Genomic DNA, 22,408 nt, shown 5'->3' on the forward strand with positions numbered 1-22,408 from the left:
GTTTCCTAAAAGTATATTAATCATGCGTTGAGTGAGTTTGTTCAGAGAATTCATTTATCCCAGTGTATACTCAACTTTTTTTTAGAAGTTATCTTCTTTGTAAATACAATTAGAAATATTTTTATTATTAATAGAGCTTTCAATTTAATTTGTTGAAACTGAAAAAAATAAATAAATCCCTGTCTCAAAATCCTAACATCATTTTATACATATAATTTTGTGATTATAAATATTTATTTTTTAAATATTATACCTCTATCTAAAAATAAATGACTTAAAGCCAAACACAACTGTATCTAACAAAACCAGCATTCTGACATAATGAGTTATACAGAGCAAATTACCAAGACGAGTAATGAAGAGACTTCTTTGTGAAATAGTTTTTGTTTAGTGAACTGTAAGATTATGTACATATAGAATTAAATCACTGTTCGCTATTATCATTTTAATTAGAAATCTGTAACTCAAGGATTTAAAAAACTTAATAGGAATGTTCGTTTTGAAATGGAATGAAGCAGCTTGCTACAGATCAGAACTTCACCTAGAATAACCAGAAAAACTGGATAAAATGCAAAGCTTGGAGAGTTGTTTAGGCAATAAGAATCAGAGATGCTAAAACTCCAGACAGAAAATCTTGAAAAGCTATGTTTATTTGTACAGCAATTTTTGCCCTGAGCATTTGCCAAGCCTGAATGTGGGAGCGACATTGAATATGATAGCTATCACTCCTATGATTGGGTTATGTTATGTGGCACAGTTGACTTTCAGAAAGAGAGGATCTCCTTGATGGACCTGACCTAATCATATGAGCCCTTAAAAAGGACGGGGCTGTTCCTGGTGAGAGAATCCAGATGTGAGTGGTAATGACATTCTCCTTTTCTGTGTTTGAAAATGGAGGGGGCCATGTGGCAGGGAAAAACAGGCAGTCTCTAAGAGCTAAAAGTAACCCCTGGCCAACATATAGCAAAAAAGTGAAAGACCTCAGACCTACAACTGCAAGGAAATAGATTCTTCCAACAGCCTGAATGAGCGTGAATGCTGGTCCTTCCTTAGTCAACCCACCAGAGGAGCACAAATTCCAGGTAACTCCCTGACGTCAGACTGGTGAGACTGTGAAGAGGTAACTCAGTCACTCCATGCCCAGACATTGGATCTACAGAAATATAACCTAATAAGTGGGTGATATTTTAAGTTGTGAAGTTTGTGGTAATTTGTTATACAGAAATTCTAAGCAAAGACAGAAGCCTGACAATCTGGTTATTTATATCAGTGAAACAAAAGAGAAACAAAAAAGCTTTCGGTGAAGACTTCCAGAAATTTTAAATGGGTGACCAGTTTCTGTGTGGGATAGGATCATAAAAATTAAGTGGAAAGCCTCTGAAAAGCACATTCGATTTTTCAGAAGGTAAGTAAAACAGAGGTAAGGTCCAGGAAAACTAATTGGGCTCTCAGGTGAAATCCTGGAGAGAGAAGGTGGACCAGTAACAGACTGAGCCTTACCAGGGCTACAAGAAGCCTCTACTCAGTAAAATCCCAGATGGATTAAGGGACCACTCTCTTCAACTAATGCAAAGGGTAAACCCTCTCCAGAGAAAGATAATATTACCTGGAATCTCTACAATATCTAGCAATCAATCAAATATAACTAGTTATGCCAAAAGTCGGGACCATATAGTTAAAAACAGAAAAAAATAGGCAAAACAGTTTCACCAATGATACAGATTTAGTTAACAAAAAAATTTAAGATAATTGTGATTGGTATGTTCTAGAAAATAAATAAAGACAGTGAACAAAAAGATAAAATGAAGAATTTTACCAGATAATTGAAGTATGAGAAAATATAATCATATAGAGGTTTTGAACTTAAAAAAATACAATAGCTAAAATAAAGCATCGTAGAAGGTCTTCTACTATATATGAGAAAATCCATGTCAGAGTTTTCTAAAACGAAAGAGAATGACCAAATAGTCATTGCTTAGCTTGACTATGTAATTTTTAATTAAAAAGTATGATGTGATTTTACAAAATACCCCCTAAGAACCAATTTCCAAATTCCTCATGGCAAGAGGCTCAACAGGGGTTGTTTAATATTTAGATTATTCATATCCAGATAAACACTTGAGAAAAGTTTTGATTTTTGTTCTTCAAATCCGAAAACAAAATATTAATTAATCAAGATAATACCCAACCTTTACCACTAAAGTTACTGGAATTCTGGAGGTACAAGAATTCATAGATTGGTAAAGTATAAGAAGTCCCATAAGTCTAAAGCTAAACTTCTCTGACGACTTCAGGTTAATTTTTTTTTTTTTTTTTTTTAAGATTCAATAGTTATTTTGAAAGATACTCCTCCTTGTGACTGTTTCTCAAATTTATAAAGCCTGTCCTATTATGAAATGTCTTTAATTTGATTTCTCTCAGAAATGTGAGAAACTAATCCAAAGATTAATTTTATTTCATAATCCCTTATCATAAGGAATTCAGAAAATGCTTAATAATAAATAAGCAGTTCTACGCAAATTATATCCTACTTGATCCAAGAAAACACAGATATTCATTTACTTATGAGGCATTGATTCCATTTATATATTAATTGTTTGTTTTGGTCTTCAGTATAACATTGAAGGGGTGGGGAGGAGTCTTGAACACGGGAATTAGCTACAATGTTTTACCTAAGGATTACAAGAACAAGCATACACTAAACTTTATTTTTTCATTTCTACTTCAAAAGTTTTTATGAACCCAAAATGCTGTCAACTTTCTTTTGCAAGACTGGTTTTTATGAATAAGAATTCTCCTTGTTGCAGGATTCTTGATAGTACACTAATAATGGATATTAGCTACTATTATTATTGCAGAGTTAAATGTTTTAACACCCATATAAAAATTTAAAAAATATTAATTCTGCTTAACAGAAATTTATTGACATTTAGTAAACAGAGGATTATAGTTTATTTTGCTCAAAAAAGAAAATATTTGTGTGATTATGGTTAACTATATTCCACAAGGTTTTAAGATATATTTTACATAAAATAAAAATGTGAAAGATATCACAATCATCAAATATAAAATCATTTTTGAAATCATAATAAATGTAAGCTAGTAATATGTGGGCTGATAGTAAATTATTATGAAATAGATTACAGATTTGTTCATATATATGAATCATAAACCTTTACTCTAAAACAAGCCAACACTTTCTCATCTTACACCTATTATTTAATATTACAGAAGATAAGTCTCCTAAAATGAGGTAAAATGAACTCTTTTTTTTCCAATTTTAAATAGTTTTATTTAAGACATTGCAATTTCCACTTTACAATACAGTGCTTGTAAAGTACATCAGTATTTCCTTTCCTTGTGCACATACTCCATATTCAAGTATCAAGAATGCCCAGTGTTTTTACTGTATAGCAGCTCAACTTTAAAACTGCTGTGAATTTGCTACAAATTTGTGTCCTTCCATATTTTATGTGGAACAATGATAAATCTATGCTCAAGTTTGGCTTAATCAACCTCTCCAATGGTGGGTCCAGAAGAGGCACCACCAGAAGGAGGAGTCCACTACCAGGGAAGCCTCCAGGCATCCCTCCTGGCGTGCCTCCTGCACTCTGGTACAGCTTAGTAATGATGAGATTGCAGACTTTTCCCAGCTCTTTCTGCTTATGTTCAAATTCTTCCTTCCCTGCAGTCTGAATCTCATCAAGCTAGTTGATGATTTCATTGCACTTGTCAAGAATCTTCTGTTTGTGCTCATCATTGATCTTGCCTTAGAGTTTTTCATCTTCAACAGTTGGTTTCATGTTGAATGCATAGGATTCAAGTGAATTCTTGGAAGACACCTTGTCCCTCTGCTTCTCATCTTCAGCTTTGTACTTCTCAGCTGCCTAGACCATGCACTCAATGTCTTCCTTGCTCAGGCGACCCTTGTCATTAGTGATGGTAATCTTGTTCTCTTTTTCTGTACTCTTATCCACAGCAGAGACATTGAGGATGCCATTGACATCAATATCAGAAGTGACTTCAATGTGAGGAACACCACGAGGTGCAGGAGGTGTGCCTATGAGCTCAAACTTGCCAAGTAAATTGTTATCCTTGGTCATGGACCTCTCAGCTTCATAAACCTGAATGAGCGCACCCAGCTGGTAGTCAGAGCAGGTAGTGAAGGTCTGTGTGTGCTCAGTAGGAATGGTAGTACAGCACCTGATGATGACAGTCATGACTCCACCAGCAGTTTCAATGCCAAGGGAAAGAGGAGTGACATCCAACAGCAGCAAACCTTGAACATTTTCAGATTTGTCTCCCACATAGGATGGCTGCCTGGACAGCTGCACCATAAGCAACAGCCTCATCAGTGTTGATGCTCTTATTCAACTCTTTTCCATTGATGAAGTCCTGTAGGAGTTTCTGAATCTTTGGGATATGGCTAGAAACACCCACCAGGGCAATATCAGGGATCTGGGACTTGTTGAGTTTGGCATCCCATGGGGCTTTTTCTACAGGGTCCAGGGTGTCACGGAAAAGGTCAGCATTCAATTCTTCAAATAGGGCACAAGTGATAGAGGTACAGAAGTCGATTCCTTCATAGAGCGAATCAATCTCATTACTGGCTTGGGTGCTCGAAGGGAGTGTATGCTTAGCATATTCACAAGCAGTCCAGAGGTGACGGACAGCCCTCTTGTTCTCACTGATGTCCTTCTTATGCTTGTGCTTGAACTCTGCAATGAAATGGTTGACCATTCAGTTGCCAAAGTCTTCTCCACCTAAGTGGGTGTCCCCAGCTGTAGATTTGATCTCAAAGATTCCATCTTCAATTGTGAGATTTGACACATCAAAAGTGCCACCTCCCAAATCAAAAATCAGCACATTCTTTCGGCTCCAACCTTTTTGTCTAAGCCATAAGAAATAGCAGCAGAAGTTGGCTCCCTGATGATACTAAGCACATTGAGACCAGCGATAGTTCCAGCATCTTTGGTAGCCTGACTCTGAGAGTCACTGAAGTAAGCAGGTACTGTGACAACAGCATTGGTAATAGTCTTCCCAAGGTAGGTTTTTGCAATTTCCTTCATCTTTGTCAAAACCATAGATGACGCTTCTTCTGCATAGAAACTTTGTCTCTCTCTTGTATTCTACTTGGACCTTGGGCCTGCCAGCATCATTCACCACCATGAAGGGCCAATGCTTCATATCAGATTGAACAACAGCATAATCAAATCTACGTCCAATCAGGCGTTTGGCATCAAAAACACCATGTTGGTGGGGTTCATTGCAACTTGATTCTTTGCAGCATCACTGGTCAATAGTTCAGTATCAGTAAAGGCAACATAATTTGGGGTGGTTTGGTTTCCCTGACCATTGGCAATTATTTCCACTTTTCCATGTTGGAAGACACCCACATAAGAGTATGTGTTGCCTAGATCAATGCCAACTGCAGGACCCTTAGACGTGGTTGCTTCAGTGTAAATGTGTCTTGCGAATAAGACAAATCCTGACAGCTGCCCCCTCGTTCAATGAGGTAAAATGAACTCTTTCTGCCAACACTTCCTTTTTAAGTAGTAGTCATTAATATAAAACAAACCTATAAAACATTTAAAATCTGAGCTTTAGACATCACTATGAATTACCTTTTCTGAATTTCTCAATAATTCAACATTTGTATTTATTTCAAGGTTGATTGGTATAAAATTTCGCATTGGTGTATGAATGGTTTTTACTTCTGAACTAGATCTTAAACTGTGTACTACAGCTGTGTGTTAAAAATGACTTGGCAAAACAAATAATATTGTGGTTTCCAGCTTCCTAGATTCTAATTGCTAGGTTAAAGAATGATTAATAAACACTAAATAAATGAGAGAATATCCAAGAAATATATTACAATATTTATCCTGATTAAATATGGTTTATAGTTTATGTAACTCTGAAGTCTGAAATGCCTGGGGCTTGCAGTCTACTTTATTTTACAGTAGGAAAGGCAAAAAAAGAAATGACAATTTGGTTGGTCTGAGCCCCTTTCAACACTTAGGAAAAAAAACAATTTCCTTGGATTCAGTTTTATATAGACAAAAGAGAATGAGCTTTAAAATTAACAGATCTTTGTTCCATTCTTGCTCCTGCCCCTTGTTATTTTTTGAAAATTAAACAAGTTACTTAATTTAGTTTCGCCTGAGTTTCTTTATCAGTAAAGTGATATACATGTAGGTATTCCTACCTATATAGGACTAGATATATTTAAAACATTTGGTCCTTAGTAGGCATTCAATAGATAGTGGATATTCCTGGATAGCCAGGCTCTCCACCGGCAAGTATTCTATTCGGTCATTCAAAAGAGTTACTATAACAGACAACATTGACTAAAGTAAATCTGAAGTATGTGTAAATATTCATGATATGATCCTCCTCTTAGAAACAAATCCCACAATGGATATCCCTCATCTTGCTAATACACAAGTATTGTGATAAATTTCTCAACAGTTGTTTTCATAGTGAGCGAGGTTGTGTCCTGGATATGACTCTTGCTTAGGCACTCAAGACACTTTTGCCTGGAGCAAATGTCAGGCTTAGATGCAAATGTCAGGCTTAGATGAGGGAAGCCTCTCTTTTCTAATAACATTGGTAGATACCTTTGTTTTCTCCTCCTTACTCATGACAATTAGAAAATGTGATGCATGTCTAAGTGTGTTTCTCCTTTCCAGCCTCTTCTGTCACAAATGCCAGCCTTCACTTTCCCTTGCAAGGGAAACCATTGTTTTCCTCAACACTTTTTTTTTTGCATACATTGGGGTATACATTCCTTTATTTTTCTCTTGGTTTTTGCCTCCTATTTTGAGTTCATCTTCCTGATGGAGGATCCATACAAAAAAAACCTACAGAATTTCTAGGGAACATTGTGAATGCACTTATTGAAATTATATAAGATACGTGCTACTGCTAAATCTGACTCACTGAGATTCAGTTAAAAGGTCAACTCTACTATATGTTTCCCTGTTCATCCCAGCCCTCCTTTGAACTCCAATAGCAATTTATATAATACTCTCAGTTCATATCGTACTTGGCCTCATATTATAGTCTTGTATGTGCATGGCTTCAGGTTTGTTGTTGTTGTCATCGTTGCTGTTTTACACACCTGGGAACAGTATGAGGGAGAAGAAAGAGCATGGACTTTGGATGCCACACAAACTCAGGTTGATATTCCGGCCTCAAAATTACTGTGTGGCCTTAAAATATTTATCTTAATCTTAATCTTGGTTCAATTGCTTACTTAGGGTATGACACCTAATCTCTCTGTTGTCCCAGGCTCATCTATAAAATTGAGAAAACACACACACACACACATACACACACACACACACAAATATTGTGATGATTAAATCATATATTTCATATTATGTTTAGAACACTTACTGGTACATGGTAAGTACAGAAAATATTAGCTTTAAAAGCAATAATAACAATAATTATAAAAGTATAAATATACAATATTGTATAATCATACAATATGTATGATGATAGTTTTTTTCAGGGTTATTGTATGAGGTGTGATATTTTATAAAAAGGATATCTAGACTAATTTCTGAACCTTAACGTTGATTTTGTAAATATTGGTCTATCTTCTACCCCAAACCCTAATTAAAATATGATTTTCTTCAGACTAGTTAGAATGTTCTACTCATTTTTGAAACTCCTAAATCATCTTGTACATAAATGTTTGTTGAATCATGTTAAATCAAATATAATTTATTTAAATAGTATTAAAAAAAAAAAAAAAAAAAAAGTTGGTGGTGTTGGTTTTTCCAAGCAAACTTCAGTGGTTTATCATTTCAGATTTCGAGAATCTGAAGATTATGGCAAATAGATCTATTATTTATTGTCCATATTTAAATAATTTGACGTTTTCCCCCTTACTGTATATATCTGGAAGAATCTATCTTGTCAAATTTAAATAAAAATCTGTTGAAATTAAGACTATATAAATGAAAAATATGCTACATACTATACATCAAAACCCAGAAATACTCCTGGATGTCCCAGCCCTCCACTGGAAAATATTCTATTTAGTGGTTTAAAAGAGTTAATTAACAGAAAACAAGGAAAAATGAAAAACTTTACTATCAAGTGAAGAAACTTTAATTTATTCAACAAATAATCATTGAATGTTTATTATATTTATTTAGGGGCTAAACATTATTGGCCACAAATACACATAAGAACTGATCATTTTCATTTCACATGCTATATAAATGTCTAATCACTATGTTGTACACCTGAAACTAATATAATATTATATGTCAACTGTAATTTAAAAATAAATAACTTAATAATTTTTAAAAAGAAATGACCATTGTATATTTTTAAGCGAAATAAGGCATGTAATTGAATATAATATGAAGGAATTGTTGCTTTGTAAGGTAAAGGGAACAAAGTACTCTATGAGTTCTGAAAATTGGAGTATTTCTAGCAGAAATATGAGCACAGATTAAAACAAGGTGGTACTTGAGCTAAGTCTTAAAGAAGTAATAAATGTGTTGATAGGTCAAGATGGAGAGTATCATTAGACTCTCCAGATTGGAGATGGTCTAAGCATGTTAAATTATGTCCCCTAAAAGATATGTTCAAGTTTTAACCTGTGAATGTGACCTTATTCGGAAATAGGATTTTTCCGAATCCTCTTTTAACCTGTGTTCAAGTTTTAACCTGTGAACGTGACCTTATTCGGAAACAGGATTTTTCAAGATATAATCAAGTTAGAACAGTTATTGGTACATGGAACACTATCTAGTATGATAAAGTCATACTAGATTAGGATGGGCCCCATATCCATTTCTGGTGCCCTTATAATGAGAGAAAAATTTGGAGACACATAGATATATACATTGATACATTTCCCAGTACTGAGTGCAAGTATATAACTTGAGGAATCATACAGTCCCCATTTGGTTCATTTTTGATGACTAGAAGATAAACAGCATGATATGCTTTGTCCATGCTTCTTAAAATGAGGTTTAGGTGGTATATATAACACTGTACCAGGTGTTATGTGACAACGTCATAGGATAAACAGTACTTAGCATTAAGTACTTTCCCTTGTGTCACTCATTCCTAGTCTTAGGAGACACCTTGCAAGGTTTTCACAGGTTCCATCATCACAAAGCTGTCTTTCCACTGTGATTCCCTTTTCATCAGCTTTCTTTCATGTTATGTGCTTTGGAGTGGCCCTGGGCATTCAGAACCAGCTAAGGGCAAGCTGAGTTGAGGAGATGCTGAGTTTAGGTTTAGTAGAATGATTTGCATGTATAGTTAAAATATTACTATCTCTACTGATGGAATGCATTCCAGGATTACTCCTACTCCACTGTGCTGATCTGCAGTGTCATGACATGATGTGACAGGGCAAGACGATAAACTCGTCCTCTAGCAAGGTAAGCTTCTCCTGTAGCATCTGGAAGTGGAAGTATGTGGGTAGTTAAGAAAAAACTAGGTTTGAAATGTATACAGACAGAAGCTAGGTTCTAGAAAATTCTTCCAAGTCCTGTAGCTTATACATGAAATAAAGTTAATAAAAGTTTCCCCAAATTTGAAAACAGTGCAAAACATTTACATGCCATTATAAATGAGTTGTGATGCTGAAGTTTTTCTAATGTCAGTATTATTTTAAAAATAATAATCAGTCAGATTTGCTAGAAGGAAAACTAAATTATCCTTATATTCTCTCTATACAAAATGATATTGTGTAATTCTCACCATATGAAGAGGCAATCAAAGAGTATGAAGACAAACCACAGGATGGCCACGGGGTTTGAAAATTAATCTGGGGAACGTAATTTGGTGGTTACCAGAGCGTAAGGGGGTTGGGGGGTGGGGGATGAGGGTGAGGGGGATCAAATGTATGGTGATGGAAGGGGAGCTGGCTCTGGGTGGTGAACACACAGTGTGATTTATGGATGATGTGATACAGAATTGCACACCTGAAATCTATGTAATTTTACTAACAATTGTCACCCCAATAAATTAAAAATAAATTAATAAAAAAAAAAAGAGTATGAAGACAAAAGAAAAGGAAAAGAAAGTAACATAGAGTTGTGTTATGCATTTAATTAATAAAGATGTTTTATTTTCTTCTGGATTTTATGATCCTTGTGGTATTTGTTGTGATTTATTTTCCCATACTAAATAAATGTTCATTTACATACTTAATTTTATGTATACAATTTTATATTCATTTTCTTAATGAGCTAACACAATTTTATAACCATCAGAATCTGCAAAACCTGGATTGGCCCCTGCCTGGTTTATATTGAGTGATAAAACCACAGAACCATTAAAAATGTGTACGGATGTGAATACATATAAATATAAATACATACATATGTATGTATGTATGCATGTTAAAAATAAATGATTTTTAAGTGTATGCCTGTAAGTCCAAAGAAATTTATAGCTCAGAGAGATCAAACGCTATCATCAACATATATAATTTTGAGATCCACTGTTTTACTGAAATCATTCAGCAGACATTTTTTATTAAGCTCCAACTTCGTGTTTGCTGGAATACAAATTGAACACCTCACTGTCTCTATCTTCAAGAAGAATATCTAAAGAGACAGGGAGTTGCTGTAAGACGAATGACAATGATGAGAGAGAAGGAGAGGGAGAGGGAGAAGGAGAAGGAGAAGGAGAGGGAGAGGGAGGGAGAGGGAGAGGGAGAGGGAGAGGGAGAGGGGGAGAGAGAGAGAGAGAGAGAGAGAGAGAGGAGAGAGAGAGAGAGAGAGAGAGAGAGAGAGAGAGAAAGGGAAAGGAAAAAGGAAAGGAAAGTTGACAACATTTTTACTTCATTTTTTGTACTTGATACCTTGGGTTTTACAATACCCCTGTGTTATTTCTAAGTGTTAGTCATCCTCATTTCTTCCCCAAGAGAAATTAATCAAGAATAGTAAACAAGCAAAAATATATAATACCAAGTAATTACAAAATATTTCCAGATATAAGTATTACTAAATCAAAAAAGTGCTTCAGCAATGATGTATGGCAAGCAAAAGAATGGCTCAGGAAAAAAAAAAAACAGTGAAAAAAAAATGGACAAAGGTGTTTTGCCTTTTCTGTAACTGATCTAGACATTACATCTTTCTTTGGAGAGAAAATGGAATACATCAGAGAAGAACTGTCTTAACTTCCTTACCTAAAAGAATTCTACATACTTATTTGCATCATAATCTATCCTATTTACCTTCCCTCAGATTAAAATATAAATCTCTGTCCTGCATATTGGATTCCTTTCTTTTGGGTTTCTCAGAAGACCTTCATGTTCATTCAGTTACGTGTTCTGTCTTCTGCATCATCAGCCTCTCCTTCACTACGAATTCCTTCACAACATATCTCATGCCCACTGCTTCCCAAAAAACCCATGAGCACCACGGTCCACTCAGCTACTACCTTATGCTTCTCCCTCCACAGTCAAACCACTTCAAAATTTCATCTTTACTCACTGTCATTGTCTCACCTCCAAGTTAGGCTCATTGCACTATAAGTCTGACCCAGCTTCACTACTCTTGCCAAGGTCATGTTTTTGTTTTGTTTATTTTTTATTGATAATTCTAATGGAAATGTGTCATTTTGGCCTAATTTTATTTGCCCTATAAGCAACATTTAACACTCTTGGTTACTTTCTCTTTGAAACATTCTGTTTCCTTAGTTTCACAAAATTATGCTCTTCTGCTTTTCCTCCTAACTTTCTGACTTACTGATCACTCTCATTTGACAACTTCTTTTACTCTACCCATGCTTTAAAGTTTAAAGTTGAGAAATATCTCAAGTAGTACACATGGCTCTTTTCACTTCTCTTTATTTTATTTGTTTTTTTCTGAGATTCTTTCAACTATAATTTGGTTAATTTAACATCATACTGGGATAGTCGAAACCAACAGGATAAGAAAAATGTGTGTGTTGAGATCAGGGCTAAATTGTTGTTTAAATAGTTATGAATGAAAGAAAGGTGTGCAAGCTACAATAAATGTAGCTTAATAAACATCCTTCAGGATATCTGTAGTAGACAGTGTCTACACTACCCTGTGATCCTACTTACTGATAATCATATCCTGTGGAATCGCCTCTTAGTGTGAGGCTAGGTGTACTGACCTCCTCCTAACAAATAGAGTATGGGGAAATGAAGGACATCACTTCTGAGATTAGGTTACCAAAAGACTAAGACTTCCATTTATCTCTCCCCCCTCTCTCTTGCTCTCACTCTCTCTCCTTCTTCATCTTTCTCTCTCTCTCCTTCACTTTAGGGAAGCATGCTGCCATGTTGTAAGAGTCCTATGGTGACACAGAAATGGCAAGGAACTGATATCTCCAGTCAACACTCAGCAAGGACTTGGAGTGTATCAACAGATGCATGAGTGAGTTGGAAACAGATCCTACCTAACACAAGCCTTGAGATGACCTCAGCTCCGTTTGTAACATCATTGCATCCCATGACATAGCCAGAAACAGAGGACCTGGGTAAATTGAGTCCAGATTCCTGACCCATGGGAATTGTGAGATAATAAATGTGCTGTTAAACTATGTTTTGAGGTCATTTGTTATTCAATAATAGCAAAATAATAAAATATCTGATTGGTAAACACCAAAGATATCATTCTTTCTAAAATTGGTATTCACATGTAGAATAACTTTTGGAAAAAGAAGCAACAAAAAAGATTTACTCCCATTTATTTTTATATTTTCCCCTTGGCTTAACTCACTTCCTGCCCCCCAAAAAGCACTGGAGTGCTAAATAAGGAATTGCCATCTCTTTTATTTTGCCCTCTAAGTTCTTAGACTATTTAAATTGTACCTCACTGTCCCTCATTCCTGTCCATGATAATGCATTTAACATTTCCTAATGTACTAATTTTACCATTAACTTTAAAAATTATTTTCAATAATATTCATACTATTCAATATTCATATTCAATAAAGTCATACTGATCTTAGAAAAGCTAGAAAATGCAGATAGGTAAGAAAGGAAAATAAAAATCACCTATATTCAGAGATTTAACCCAGAGATCTATTATTAACATTTAGATGTATCTCCTTCAAGTAGCTATTTTATCATTACTTAGGTACTGTGGTTTTAAACAATTTAGGAATAATATATTGCTTTTTATGTGACAATGATTTTTCAAAGCACTTTATACATATTAACTTATTTAATTATCACAAGGGCCCTCAATTTATTGCCCTGTTACAGATAAGTAAACTGAGGCTCAATATATATAGATTCACATACATTGTTTCTCACTGAGCAAAATGAACTAAAAGGTACTAGTTTGAAACTGCTTAACACATCATTAAGCATATCTCACTTGTTTACATTTTAAGAAAAGCCTTCTAGTGATACACTTTGCCACACTCATAGTTTTGGGTAAATGATGAAAGAATAGTAGAAAGCCTGACACATCCTTAATCACTGCTTTTAAAACACACACACACAGATTTCTTTTATCTCTGCATAAAGCCAGTCCAGAGGTCAGCATTTCTCAGCAGTTACCCTGGGGTTCCGCTGCTGGAGAAGAGCATAGATCTATGTTCATATCCCATGCAGTGTGATCAGGATAAAAGAGGCCATTCTGAGGTATCTGCTGACTCCTTTCTCTAACACCTTAGGTTACATTTCCTTATGTTTTATGAGATCTGGAAAACACATGGACATAATGTCCTTATTAAGTTCAGAGAACAATAGAGAAGCCAGAGGTGATTTAAAACCTAGGAAATAGCATACGAGGAACTCTGGTATTTGTCTCAACTCCCAGACTGAAGAACCAGTGGAATGTCAAAACAAGCAGCATTTTACAATAACCGGGACATCTCTGCATTGAGTGAGTTGCCAAGTACACTTACTACATTGTATTCTGTAACTCGAGACAAAACATTAAATACATAGGATATATGCAACACTTTGTGATTATAATATCTTTGCCACCTAGAATCCTCGATGATGTAAGAAAATGTTCAAATGAACATAAACAAATGTATAGAATATATTGAATTAAATAATCTTTCAAATATACTATTATAATTACATAAAACATTACTATACTCCATATTGTGTATGTAACTATGTTACTGTAGTTTGACCAGCATGGCCATCCTTTCAAATTTAATTTTCATGAAACATAAATTTGTCTGTCTTGTACAGCAATGTATTCCCTAGAATAGTTTTGTGCCAGGCACATACATTATATGTATTCATTTATTTAATAAATACATATGACTACCTATTATTCACAAAGAAATAAATTACAGAGAGTCTAAGTAACTTATTAAGGTTCACATAATTAGCATACATAGGTTTGAATTGAAGATCATTCCTAAAACAATCCACCACCACCACTAAGTATAAGAAAGAAGTCATAATGACAATTAGAACTCTGGAACTCACACAGATCTCTAGGTCTGCCCAAGAGTGTGCCACTAGGATACATTTTCAGTCACAGAATTGTAATCACTCTCAATATTCATATCTCTGCCTGTACTACAGATATTTTTTTTTGTCTCTGGCATAGACTGTGACTCCATAAAGAATAGACTTCATATTTGTTACAGTGGAGCTAGAATAGTGCCTTGTACCCAGTAGAGACCCAGTAAAGTTCTGTTGAATTAAATCAGAGAAGGATAATATGTTAGTGGCACAGCTTATTTGTAGAAGTGAATATCTTTTGTACTGGACAAGGCAGAATATAAATATGTACACATATACGTATGTATGTACATACATACAGGTTCATCTAATCTATTATCAATATAGCATCAAACTGTAAACCAAACTAAAGGCCTATAAAGCAAAGTTCCTTTCTAACTTTTCATAGTGAGAAAAGAAATTCAAACCAAACCAGATTATCCAACAACAAAAAGAACACCTGCTGTGAGCTAAAACTGGCTGTGATGGGCATGAATCACAAATTAGACATAGATACTAGGTTGCAAAATGCACCTTGCAAGGCAAATAGTAAGAAAATGTCAACCAACTAAAGTATGAGACATGTAGCAGGAAGAGCCCAGATAATTGGTTATCATTAATATAAATACACACCAGGACCTGCTACTACACTTTCTTAATACCATTAATATGAAAGTATGGGCCCTACCAATTGTGGGGACAGAGGCAGGAGAGCAGTTTCCAGGCTCTCGGCCTCACGTGGAAAGGTGCTGGCTCAGGTAGTAAATGGCCATCAACTGTGATCAAATGGCCATCAGCTGTGGCTAGTTGGCCGTCAGCTGTAACCAGTGAGCCATTGGCCACTAATATAACTGCCATGGCTACGCTAGTAAAAAATGGGGGCTAGCAAGAAGATGGTAGCTGGGCTGGCAAGTGGCGGAGTGTGGATTGCGGATTGCAGAGAGGTGATTTCAGCTAGCAAGTGAGGTTGGTTGGCAGAGAGAAGTGGACAGCAGGTTGCGGATCGTGTGGCTCCTGCTTCCTGTGTCTCCAACCCAGCCGCCAGCGAGACTATAGTGGTATGACTCCCCTAACTATGGCTCCGTGGGTGTTCCTTTTTGGCCTAGCCACATCCTGCGTTCTTGTGTGGGGAGCGGAAGCTGAGACCCCGCAGGCCGCCCAGCATGACACCAATCAAAATGGCAGAAGAGGTAAACGCTGTGCTTACCTTCTATCACGCCTGCATCTAAATTACAACTAAACTACAAAACAACCATCACTGAGAATCACCTGAAGTCTAGCCGATCTGAAGCTCTACAACTAAGAACATTCACAAGAAGCCACCTGGAGACTGGAAGGAGGGGCAGAGATGCGGAATGAGCTGGTCCCACACCTGCCTGTGGCCATTAAAAATCAGGAGAGATATCACAGCTGCAGAGGTCCCCCAAAAAAAGTGAGAGTTTCCACCTCCTCCCCAGCCCAAGTTTCCAGTGCCAGGGAGAGAAGTCCCCATAATTTCTGGTTGTAAAAACCAGCAGAGATTGTGGCTGAGTGAGATGGAGGGCAGCTACAGTCCCAGGTGCTCCTCGTAAAGGGACCTTGACGGACTTACCAATGGAATCACTTGCCTTTGAGCTCCAGCACTGGGGCAGCAGCTGGAGTGGCAGCAGGGACAACGGTGGGGAAGTGAGTGGTCTGGCTTCGGGTCGGGGGCTGGACGGGCAGCGTTTTCCTGGATGGGGGAGCCGGTGGAGTCCATTCCTTCTTTGTTGAGCCCTCTCCCTTCTCAGCGTGCAGACACAGGGGGCTGCCAGCAAGCTGGCTAATGCAGATCGTAAGCCACAACCTACTGATTGAGACCCCGCCCTGCCCAACTTTCAGGCACACCCAAGGTGTTTCAGTAGCTTTCTCCATATAAACTGCCTGCCTCGGCTCATTCTACAGAATTTCCTAGGGTCTCTCAAAGGCTCATGGAACCCAGACAAGCAGGATCTGACTTGAGTGTGTCCTGTACCTCTGACTGAACAGCCCTAAGCCTGGCACTGGCAGCAGCCAGCCTTGGTTCACAGCTTGGCCTCTCTAGGCACTTCCAAGCACGGCTCTGGTGGCAGCCATCTGCAGATTGCTTTATGGCTCCTGCCAGATGGCCCCAGTTGGACATGAGCTGCGGCTCAACTTGACCTACAGTGGGTCCTTGACCTACAGGTGGCCCTGGGGCTGGCGCACCCAGTGTCCAGCTTCAAAATGAGGTGGAGCATCATTCAGCCAGCTCCAAGGATGACACATCCAAAGGGCACATTGAACAGGCACCAGAGTCCTGCCGAGGCAAATCCTGCTCTGTAGGGTCAGCCCCTGCACCACAACTCCTCCACTGTAGTCAGGACCAGTCCTCACAACCAATAAGCCCGATGGTCAATCCCTTGTTTGAAATGCAAACAGCAACCAAGGCTCAACTACAACAGGACACGCACAATCCACAAAAGGGACACGCGTGGAGCACCCAGCTCAGGTGACCAGGGAAACTGTGCCCCTGAGCCCTATACACACCTACTATATATAGACCACTCTACTAAGACCAGGAGGCATAGCAGCCCGAACTAGTACGTAGATGGAAAAAAAAAAAAAAAAAAAAGACCACAGGGAGGCAGCCAAAATGAAAAGAAAAAGAAACATGTCCCAAATAAAACCACAGAGCAAAGCATTAGAAAAAGAACTATACAAAATGGAGACAAGCAATCTACCAGACACAGAATTCCAAACACTGGTTATACGAGGCATGCTCAATGATCTCAAGGAGAACTTCAACAAGGATGGGAAACATAAAAATGGAAATACAAAACAAAAAAGAACCACTCAGAAATGAAGACTGCAATAACTGAAATGAAGAATCAATAGATTTGATATTAGAAAGAATCAATAGATTTGATGTAGCTGAGGATCAAATCCGTGATTTAGAAGATAAGGTATCAGAAAACACCCACTCAGAATAGCAAAAAGAAAAACGGATAAAAAAAACTGAAGGGCCTCTGGGACAACATCAAGTGGACTAACATTCATATTCTAGGGCTACCAAAAGGAGAAGAGAGCAAGAAACTGAAAAGCTATTTGAAGAAATAATGATGGAAAACTTCTCTAACCCAGCAAAGGAAATCGATATACAAGCCCAGGAAGCACAGAGAGTCCCAAACAAGTTGAACCCAAAGAGGCCCACACCAAGACATATCATAGTTACAATGCCGAAGGTTAAAGACAACGAGAGAATCTTAAAAGCAGCCAGAGAAAAGCAATTAGTTACCTACAAAGGAGCACCCATAGACTACCAGCTGATTTTTCAATAGAAATTTTTCAGGCCATAACGGATAGGCAGGAAATATTCAAAGTGATGAAAAGCAAGGACGTACAACTAAGATTACTCTACCCAGCAAAGCTATCATTTAGAATCGAAGGACAGATAAAGAACTTTCCAGACAAGGGAAAAACAAAGGAGTTCATCACCACCAAACCAGTATTACAAGGAATCTTAGAGGACTTCCTTAAGACGGGGGCGGGGGGGAGAATACATATATATATGAATAATAAAATAGCAACAACTGTATACCTGTCAACAATTATTTTCAATGTAAATCAACTAAATGTTCCAATCAAAAGATATGGGGACTGAATGGATAAAAAAACAACACCCTTACATATGCCGCCTATAAGAGACTCAGGTCAGATTGAAAGACACACACAGACGGAAAGTAAAGGGATGGACAAAGCTATTTCATGAAAATAGAAACAAACGAATGAACAAACAAAAAGCTGGAGTAGTAATACTTATACTAGACAAAATACACTTTAAAACAAAGACTATAACAAGAGGCAAAGAAGGACCTAGTAATGCCATTTCTTGGTATTTACCCAAAGACACAAAACACTACTTCGAATGGATGTGCTCATCCATATGTTCATTGCAGCATTATTTACAATAGCCAAGATATAAAGCAACCTGGGTGTCCCTGAATGGATACAGGGATAAAGAAGAGGTGGTACAAACATACAATGGAATATTATTGAGCCGTAAAAAAGAATGAAATCTTGCCATCTGTGACAACATGGACGGACCTAGAGAGTATTGTGCTGAGTGTAATAAATCAGAGTGTGAAAGTCAGATGTCATGTGAGTTCACTTATAAGTGGAATTTAAAGAATAAGCAAACAAACGAAACAGAAACAAACTCATAGATGCAGAGAACATTTTGATGGTTGCCGGATGGGAGGGGTATTGGGAGTGGGTGCAAAAGGGGAAGGGATTAAGAAGTAGAAATTGGTTGTTACACTGTAATCATGGGGATGTAGGGTGTAGCACAAGGAATATAGTCAATAATATTGTAATGACTATGTATTGTGTCAGATGGGTACTAGATCTATTGGGGTGACATATGGGAGGGGAGTTGGGGGCCTGGTAAAAGAGATGAAAGGATTAAGAAATACAATTTGGTAGTAACAAAATAGTCATGGGGATGTAAACTAAAGCATAGGGAATATAATCAGTACTATGGTAATAACTATATATAGTGCCATGTGGGTACTAGTCTGGGGGATCACTTTGTAAATTATACAAATGTCTGACCACTATGCTGTACACCTGAAATTAATATAAATTAATATCAAATGTCACCTGTAATTGAAAAATAAAACACAGAATAAGATAAAGAGGAATAAGAGATTCAAAGTTCCAGCTATAAAACAAGGCCTGAGGATGTAATATACAGCATAGGAAATGTAGTCAATAATATTGTGATAGCATGATGCAGTAACAGATGATTGCTAGACTTATCATGGCGATCACTTCTTTAGCATAGGGAATAGTATAATCAATAACATTGTAATAACTATGTATAATGTCAGGTGGGTATTATTGAAAAACTATGATGTACACCTGAAACCAATATAATGTCTGTTAGCTATATTTTATTAAAAATCTTAAAAAGTATGTGTATGTATATATATTTGTGTATATAGAGGTATGTGTTTATATATATACCAGGGGTGTCAAAAATATATATACACATGACTTGTATGCATCTTTTGTTATTAGTATATATTCAGTATTGCAAACAACACCTCTGATAAGGGGCTAATATCCACAATATATAAGGAACTCATACAACTCAACAACAAAAAAAAACAAACAATTCAATTAAAACATGGGCAGAGGACCTGAATAGACATTTCTCCAATGAGGATATACAGATGGCCAATAGACATATGAAAAAATGCTCAACTTCACTAATTATCAGAGAAATGCAAATAAAAATCACAATGAGATATCACCTCACCCCAGTCAGAATGGCAGTCATCAACAAGACAAATAATAACAAGTGTTGGAGAGGCTGTAGAGAAAAAGGAACCCTCATACATTGTTGGTGGGAATGCAGACTGGTGCAGCTGCTATGAAAGGCAATGTGGGGGTTCCTCAAAAAATTAAGAATAGAATTACCATATGACCTAGCAATCCCTCTCCTGCGTAAACACCCCAAAAATCTGAAAACATTAATCCGTAAAGACATATGTGCTCTGATGTTCACTGCTGCTTTATTTATGGTGGCCAAGACATGGAAACAACAAAAGTGTCTTTCAATAGTTTATTGGATAAAGAAGATGTGTTATATATACATAATGGAATACTACTCTGTCATAAGAAAAGATGAAATAGTGCCATTTGCAAAAAAATGGATGGACCTTGAGATTATTATATTAAGTGAAATAAGTCACACAGAAAATGTTGAGAGCTATATGATTTTACTGATATGTGTGAAAGCAACAAAGGAAAAAGACAAACAAATAAAGAAACGAAATCTCATAGACAAAGACCACAGTTTAGTGGTTACCAGATAGTAAGGGTAGATGAGGGTAAACAGGGTCAAATATATGTTGATGGAAGGAGAACTGACTCTGGGTGGTGAACACACAATGTGATGTATAGATGATGTATAACAGAATTGTACTCTTGTAACCTTGGGATTTTACTAACCATTTCATCCCAATAACTTTTAATGTGGAAAAAAATTAATGCAGCTTTTTTTCTTTCTTAAAATGTATATACATTTTTTTGGCACCTACTGTATGTAAACAGCCAGATGGACAGAGAGGCTCATACTCAGAATTTATGTTATCTGCTTAATGGTTAAAAGACCCCATAGGTAAATCTGATATTCAAAAGGAGGGCTCCAATCTGGGAAGAATAGAGCTTGTAGAACAATTCGTCAAACAGAATGGTGGTTACAAGAGGGGAAGAGGATAAGTGGAGAGCAAATTAGGTAAGGGGATCAACTGTATGGTAACGGAAGGGAAGGAAACGAAGCTTTGGGTGGTGAGCACACAAAGAGTAACGGATATCAAATTATAATGTTATAATGGTGTACACTAGAAATTCATATAATGTTATTAACCAATGTTATATATATTATATATATACACACATATATATTATATATACATATACACACATATATGTATATATACATAATAAGTCATAATCAGGAAACTTCATATATATACACACACACATATACATATATGTATGTATACATATGTATGTATACATACATACATATGTATATATACATGTGTATACATATTTATATACGCATATGTATATATACATGTGTGTGTGTGTGTGTGTGTGTATATGAAGTTTCCTGATCAGCTATATATTTAAGTATTCTGCATATATATATATATATACTTAAAGTTTGTCAAAATAAAGTACTCCATTCCTGGAGGAAATGAGATATGAAGACGTGTTCTCAAGCACAAAAAGAATAAAGCAGCTGTCTCAGCTACTCCAAGTTGGATACAGAGCAAGAACTTGTTCAGTGAATCAAGACAGAAATCATTAACGTAAACTGAAGTAAGCAGGGCAAAGGCAGACTTGAAGCAAAACTAATGAAATGTTTAATTTTCCCCCTTCTCTTTCTTTCTCTTTCAGGCTCTTTTCTCATCTTTTTCTCTTTTCCTTTCTTACCTTCAATAAGAAAGGGAGGTATCTCATAAGTTAAGGTTACCCATGACAAAACTGTAATATCATTTAAACCATAACATCGACGACAATAGACAAGTAATGATGGGAACAATAATCATTCCAGACAACGAAGCCTAGAAAAACTATTGCTATTGGGCCCCAAACCAAATGCTTATCTTTCAGGCATTCATAGTAAAAGGGGAACATAATAGGATACATTCCTTTCAATAGCTAATAAGGTAGAAAACCAAATTATCAGGAAAGAGATATTTCCTTTGCTCTGAAATCTAAGAAAAAACTTTGCATGGGTCTACATTGGGATTTTTTTAATTACACAGATAGTGTAATAAGGTCTTTCAGGAGGGAGAAAGAGAGAAGATATAAAAAAAAATTGCTGAAATAATGAATTCATAGAAAAAAGATAGAAAAAATCAGCAATGCAAGTGAAGATGAGACTTATAAGACTAAAGGAGATAGCAGAAATAAATAATCACAAAATGTAAGAAACAAAGAAGATAAAAGTGGTGAAATCATTTTCACAATCGACCTGGTTATGACAAAATACAGATGTAAAAATGATATAAAATCCCATGGACCAATATCTGTCACTGTAAATGTCTACTTTTTCCCTTAAAAAAAAATGTATTCATCATTTTCATAAAGGTCTCTCTGGCAGAAATCATTATGGTTCACAACTCTTGTTTTAATGCAGTGGTTACAGAATTAAAATTTTAAGCTATTTTATAAAAATTCATTATGTTATCTTTCAGTATCTTGCTCCATTCCTAAATCTCACAATACTCTGTAGAGTTGATCTTTTGCTCATGTGAAGATGTAGGAGAAAGAATGTGAGTTTTAGAATTAGATAGATCTAGGTTTGAATTTAGGTCTTCAGCTTATTGGCTATTTGACTTTAAGCAAGTTAGTCAGTCTTTGGCTTTTTTTTTACTTATAATGTGAAATAAATAACCCTTATATTTCTGAGTTGTT

General features: G+C 36.4%; 1 pseudogene; it reads right to left on the bottom strand.

The window, feature by feature from the left end:
* Positions 1 to 3,507: 3,507 nt before the first annotated feature.
* LOC117022405 (heat shock cognate 71 kDa protein-like) lies at positions 3,508 to 5,438 on the bottom strand (annotated as a pseudogene).
* Between the last annotated feature and the right edge of the window lie 16,970 nt (positions 5,439 to 22,408).

This window comes from Rhinolophus ferrumequinum, chromosome 5, assembly GCF_004115265.2.
Source record: "Rhinolophus ferrumequinum isolate MPI-CBG mRhiFer1 chromosome 5, mRhiFer1_v1.p, whole genome shotgun sequence".
NCBI lineage: Eukaryota > Metazoa > Chordata > Mammalia > Chiroptera > Rhinolophidae > Rhinolophus > Rhinolophus ferrumequinum.